The 6,987-nt window shown below is 35.4% G+C and overlaps 1 long non-coding RNA gene across 1 annotated transcript; it reads right to left on the bottom strand.

Moving 5' to 3' along the window:
• Positions 1-1,101: 1,101 nt before the first annotated feature.
• Positions 1,102-2,578, bottom strand: LOC118762233. Its single transcript, XR_004997986.1, has 2 exons — positions 2,461-2,578; positions 1,102-1,486 (listed from the first exon to the last, which is right to left on the bottom strand). It is a non-coding gene; the product is annotated as an uncharacterized LOC118762233 (long non-coding RNA).
• Between the last annotated feature and the right edge of the window lie 4,409 nt (positions 2,579-6,987).

The following is a 6,987-nucleotide window of genomic DNA, read 5'->3' on the forward strand; positions in this document are numbered from 1 at the left end:
ATCTGCCATCGTACAATGTTGACACAATTGTTTTGTCGTCTTACGATTGCAGTCCCGCACAAAATTACAGCCTCCAAATCCTGTTTTCTGATTGGGTAAAAATGATCAAACATAAATCCTCTATAATTTTTTTATGTAAATGTCTGGACCAAGGGAATTAGGTCCTGCTATTCAGCCTGAAATATTACATCAATACACCAAATTTGAAAAATTTCACCTAATTTTAAATATACAAAAAGAGTAGCTAAACAGAAAAGATCCGATTTCCTATGTAATAAAAAGAGTATTGTGACTTATAATGACACTACCTATTTGGCAACTAAAACTCTGAATCAGTTTCCGTCGAATCTTTTATGTTGTTACTAGACCCGCTAAAATAACGGGTAAATTTCGTTTAAGTTAGTCTAAAAAGAAAAAAAAATGGATATATTAGATCAGGGTTTCCCAACTAGGGGTTCGAGATAGCATTCCAGGGGGTGCGAGGAGGGCTGGATTTATAGGGAGTCAAAGAGAGCAATTGCCCCGGGCACATTTATTCTTGTATAATTTATTACTTTAAGGGGTGCGAGACATAACAAAAGTTGGGAACCACTGTATTAAATATAATAGTTCAAGTTACAACTCTGCAAATAAAAGACAATGAAGTGGTGATAGTTGATAAACTGAGACTAAAATGCAGACTTGACCAAAAGTTAAACTTGGAGCTAAATTCCTATAGTAATGATTTTTATTCTATTTTATAGAATTCTATAATTCTCTAAAATTTTAATTGGCCCGTTTATTCACTGTCTTAATTTACATTTTAATTAAGTTAATTTTGTCTACCTTTTAAAAATATTTTCAGCGTCGAAAAAACAATTGATAGAGATACCATCAAGCTGCGAGCTGGCAGACACGTTAGTGCGCCGGGCGAAATGCTTAGCGGTATTTCGTCTGTCGTTACGTTCTGAGTTCAAATTCCGCCGAGGTCGACTTTGCCTTTCATCCTTTCGGGGTCGATAAATTAAGTAGCAGTTACGCACTGGGGTCGATGTAATCGACTTAATACCTATGTCTGTCCTTGTTTGTCCCCTCTATGTTTAGCCCCTTGTGGGCAATAAAGAAATATATATTTAATTAATGTTTAATAGAGGGAGATGGTGGATGAGCACTTCTCTGATCAAAGACACTCCTGCCGTGACCGTATGTGTATTTTATCAACAGAACAACTCACTCCTTTTTGTTTTGAAAGGCAGCAGGATGTGATTGGCAGGAAAGATCATTGCTAATTTTAGCATGTTGTGTGACCACCTATTGGCTCCCTCGTCGGCTCGTGAATTATATTTAGAGTATTATATGTGTGAGTCATAGCAAAAACTTTCACCAGGCTTTATCACTCTTCCGCTTCGAGATGGACGCTGCAAACTTTGAATACAGCTTCTTAGCTTTGGTACAGTCACTGTAAAACTCGTGTCTTTTGTAGTTCTGTTCTTTAACAGGGAGCAGCCTACCCGTGCCAATTAGAGGAAGGAATATAAAAATAAACAAAAGAACTTATTCGCCGATAGCCTTTTTATACTGAAACAGTTTACAAATGGATTTAAATGATTTTTATTGAAATATGTGAATAGATTGTCTGTATTGTGCGACAATGAACTAGAGTGGAAGGGTTAGCTTTTAAGAAGTGATAGGAAGAACGGCTAACTGCAAGTTTTATTGATTAATTGTAGCTAAATACATCTGAAAAAATGTTGAAATTTATTTCCGTTGGATTATATTAAGTAGTTGGGTTTTTAATGGGGGGCGTTTAGTGCGTCTATTGTAGAGCCCTCTCTAGGTTCATGTAGCGAGCTCAATGATGTTGAACGCTTGCTGTGACAAACAATAAACGTTTTGATCACCGATAGTAAGTTTTATGACTAAGTCAGATGAGGAAGTGCTGTACGCTTGACTTTGCTGCAAGCCACAACTTACGGCTTATCGTTAAACCGGAAACCTTATTCAAATTATTGCAACACCATGGACACTTTCAAAGTCACTGAAGGGCCATGTGGTGTTGCCAAATTTGGCACAGGGTTAAATCTAAGATGGGTTCTCAGCTGAAGGATCGCATGCTTGTATTTGAACACTGAGACTAATTTCCATCTGTACCCGACAACTCGGCAAATAGAAAGGCTGGAATCGAATTGAAAAGGGTCATACATCTATCTAAAATATAACGCTTTGATTTATGATCGTTTCCTCAACCGTAAGAATATGATTGAAAATTCTACGTTAGAGTAAATAAAAGAAAACATCACATTGTATACAAATTAAATCCCAAAACTGACTCGCTCGAATACGTTGACACTACAAAGAAATTTGATTAACACTAACAGAATTAATCTCACGAGGAATATTATTTTACATAAATCTAGTGACGATACAATATAATATATTATTAAAACTTGAAACCTAATGAGGAATTTTCCCTCAGTTAACTGGTGGTCAAATTCTAGGTCAATGTAGTCGCGTACATTCTTAATCTGAAAGCTTTGTGCCTGTGTCAGAAACCATACTTTTATTCGAAGTATGAATTATTCCAATTATTGCAATGTGTAATCGGATTATGACTGATGTCATATTAAGATTATGATTGATGTCATAAACACACACAGATACACCGTCTACGAGATGGAGATAATTATGTAATATGTATGCTTGAAAGTTGGAGATTTTTCTAAGTGACTTTCAGAAGGAGGGAAAAAGTAAATATTTCATGATCTACAAAATAGAAGTCACGTTGCAAAAATCGGATTTAGAGAAACGTAGAAAGGCGCTAAGGATTGACCTGTTACTCCAATTTAGTATAACTTGAATAAATATAGAATTAAATGTTTTAAAATCATGATCAACCTTTATTTTCATCAGGATCATTGTATTTTGAACTACGAGCAGAACTACTATACTCTTTACTCTTTTCACTTGTTTCAGTCATTTGACTGCGGCCATGCTGGAGCACCGCCTTTTAATCGAGCAACTCGACCCCAGGATTTATTCTTTGTAAGCCCAGTACTTATTCTATCGGTCTCTTTTGCCGAACCGCTAAGTGACGGGGACATAAACACACCAGCATCGGTTGTCAAGTAATGCTAGGGGGGACAAACACAGACACACAAACATACACGCATATATATATATATATATATATATATATATATACATATATACGACGGGCTTCTTTCAGTTTCCGTCTACCAAATCTACTCACAAGGCATTGGTCGGCCCGGGGCTATAGCAGAAGACACTTGTCCAAGATGCCACGCAGTGGGACTGAACCCGGAACCATGTGGTTGGTAAGCAAGCTACTTACCACACAGCCACTCCTGCGCCTATGTTTAATTCTTTTCTATTTCTTTTTATTCAGATATACTGCTCTTTTTATTTAGCTTTGATATAAATGAAAGTTGGCTTCGGTGCTTTTTCAGCAAGGCGAGTGAAGCTTCAATGTTCACTTTTTACCGCATTGCTTCCTTCATTTGATAGAAAAGAAAAATATGTTTTTCGGAACGAATTGTTTGCTAATATGTGCAGTTTGTGCGATCGTCTCGATAGTCCTTCCTATGCTCACAAAAGGTCCTACGTTACTGGCTGATCGCTATCTTTTGCTATGGTCTAATATGTGTGTTACAGTACATGTGTGTATGTGCGTATGCGTATATATGTGTGCATATCTATATATATATATTTGTGTATATGTGTGTGTATGTGTGATAAAAATACTGTAGGAAGGATGCGATAACTACCCTAGTGGGAACTTACATATTGTAATAAATCAAGAGAAAGTTAAGACAAATTTCTGTTCCTGAAAAGGAAACTTTGTTTAATAATAATGTTAGCTTTCTGTAAAGATCATTAGACATAGTAAGTGAGCACTTGTAGGCAGTACTATAGCTCAGCTTTATTTTAATTATGTTTAGTGATGTTACAGTTTTGAGGTTATATGTATATTAGAAAATGTAGTGCTATAGTATAAGGCGAGATTGAAGCTTATTTCCAAAACATTGGTGACGTTTGCTGTGAGAAAATAGAGACTTGTGTTGATAAATTTGTCTAGTAATGCCTTTTGGATATCCAACTGTGAGTTCGATCATGAAGACGAAGCTTATGATGGAGACCAAGTAATCTCTTAAAAGATTCTAGTAATATATTTGCTTTGGATTAGCATGCAGTGCTGACTTCAAATCATAACACATACGAACGGATTAAAGATTCAATGAATCCTTACAGATGTAAGATATGATGTACCTTATTTTTGTTCTACCTCATATAACATTGCTTCCATCTGAGACATAAATGAGGGGGGTATATATTTTTTCGGAATAAATATATAAGCTCATTGCCGGTTTTCAACGCATTATACATTCGCTGAGAATCCATTCTGGCAACGTTTCTGCCAGCACATAATATAAAATTACTTAAAATTATATTGTATGAATCAAACTATCCACAATGAAGTATAAGTTTCTGCCTTGATTAATGGGGTTACATCTACTGGAATAATAAATATTTGAACTGCACAAATCATAATGCTGCACTCACGATAATGTTACAAAATTGCAATTTTTACATAACACAGTGCATCACACTGCATTTCGAACCAGTGTGAGAATCTCTACATCATTGCTTGATCTGCTATAAATAGCAATTATATCTTCCTTAGACCACACCATGCAATTTGCAGCAAACGATTGGTTCATATCTTCTTGAGAGCATTACATATGAACAAAAATAAATGGTGATTGTAGCTTGAATATTTTGACCTCGGTTCGCTAAATCAAGGTTGATCTGGTATCAAAGCAATAACATCACTAAACAGTAAAAGGCTTTCTGCTTGGTCACTTGACCTGACTTAAACAAAATCTAAACCCTTTCGAAATCGTAAAAGCCAGTCTTAAAATTTTTAAAAATGGCATTAAGTATTGTAGACGAGATTGCATTAATTCCTAACGAAAAAGTGTGATTGTTATGGCTGGTAGGCTTTTGATTATAGGCTGTTCAATCAGAGTTTTTACACTCTTCCAAATAATTGCTTACAACATAAAGAAGAAAAGCACTAAGGACCACGCTGGTGACATGTCAATGAGAAGCTCCCCCTACACAGTCATTTAATCTATTACACAGTCATTTAATCTATAACAGTCAACTCAGATTCAAATCACACCCAAACATCTTTAAAAAATGAATGACATTTGGGATAATGTAGTCCTAGAAGCATTATGCCCTAAATGTTTTCACTATACGTTTTCTCAGACTCAGAATTTCTGGAACCAAATAACGATGATTGTAGTGGTATAAGTTAATATTATTATTTTTTTGTACAAGTTAATAATATGAATGAATAAGAAAAAAAGGTGTTTTAAGTGTGGTAAGTTAGCATTTCGTGTTATAATAATCTTTGGTGAGTTTTCGAATACCAGGTTCTATTTTTGATGTTTTCTTTCATTGAAGGCCACCCTATCTTCCAAGAAGAATTTAGGAGTAGCAATTAAACTATGCTTTTCTTACTAGATGAGGCCTAATACAAACTGAATCATGTTTGGAAGTGCCACCATGCTGCTGAAAATTACGTACACTTCCTACAACATTCCATATTTAAGTAATATTGATTCAAAAACATTTTAGAGTTGTCTCCCAACAATATTCTCGATCAGAATGCGAAGTGCATTCTAGAAGTTTCGAATCATTTTTAGGAGATGCAGTTACATGTATTCTGGATCATTTTAATTTTAATTTTAGTATGCCATATATATATATATATATATATATATATATATTATATATATATATATATATATATATATATATATATATATATATATATATAACGAGAAGCTTTATGAAAATAAACGAAAGACGAAGGCAGGTGGAGTACAAACAAACAATTGTATTAGTATGGCGCTCAGGAATATAAATAAAACAAGTCTTTTACGTTTCGAGCCTACGCTCTTCAACAGAAAGATACACAGAAAAGAAACACGGAGAGAAACAAGGAGAGAAACAAAAATGCGTGCAGAAGCTAGCGATTCAACATATATATATATATATATATATATATATATATATATACATAGAATAAGCTGACTTCGCAATTTGCTTTTATTCCAGATTGAAGGAGTCACCTGTAATAGCCTTTTAAAAACATCTTACTAAACACTGCTTACCATAGCGTACTAGTATAAATAGTATTTAGTTAGTATTACAGTCGGTTCGTGAAGACGATTTGGAAGAGCACTTTGCAACAAAGATTTGTGTTGAACTGGGCAAAAATGCTGCAGAATCTTATAAAATGTTTCTGACTGCTTTTAGATTAACTTGTATGAGCCGAGCACCTATTTTTCTCTAGCATAAGATGTTCGAAGACGGCGGCAGAAAGAAGGTGAGAAACGATGAGAAAAGTGGGAGGGAGAGAGACGTCAGAACATCAGAGCTGGTCGAAAAAATTCGCAATTTTCTGGATGAAAAGCACAGTGCGTCTAAAAAGGCAATAAACATACAATTTGGAGTTAGTGTGAAAACTGTCATAGAATTATTCATGAAGATCTGCTCATGCGCAGTATTTGTGAAGATTTTATCTACAGGGTGCTTAATGACAAATAGAAGGAAAAACGCATTAGTAACAGTAGAGGATGGTTGAGCACATTACATCCGATCAAAGAGTACTTCAATCTCTGGTGACGAAAGCTGAATCTACTGCTTATGATCCATAGATTAAGACAGCGAATCCAATGGAAGCATCCTGGCTCCCCCAGATCCAAATATGTCTGGTAAAGCAAGTCTCCTTTTTCGACAGCAAGGGCATCATCTGTCTCCATTGGGTTCTCTCTGGTCTGACGGTCAAGTAAGAGTACTTTATATGGTTTTTGAGGGAGTTCAGGAAGAGATTGCGTTTCAAACGTGTCGGTGGTAACTGCACCAGGACAATGTAACAGTCCACAGTTGCATCATGATAACAATCTACTTGAAAGA

Source organism: Octopus sinensis, linkage group LG2 (genome assembly GCF_006345805.1).
Source record: "Octopus sinensis linkage group LG2, ASM634580v1, whole genome shotgun sequence".
Lineage (NCBI taxonomy): Eukaryota > Metazoa > Mollusca > Cephalopoda > Octopoda > Octopodidae > Octopus > Octopus sinensis.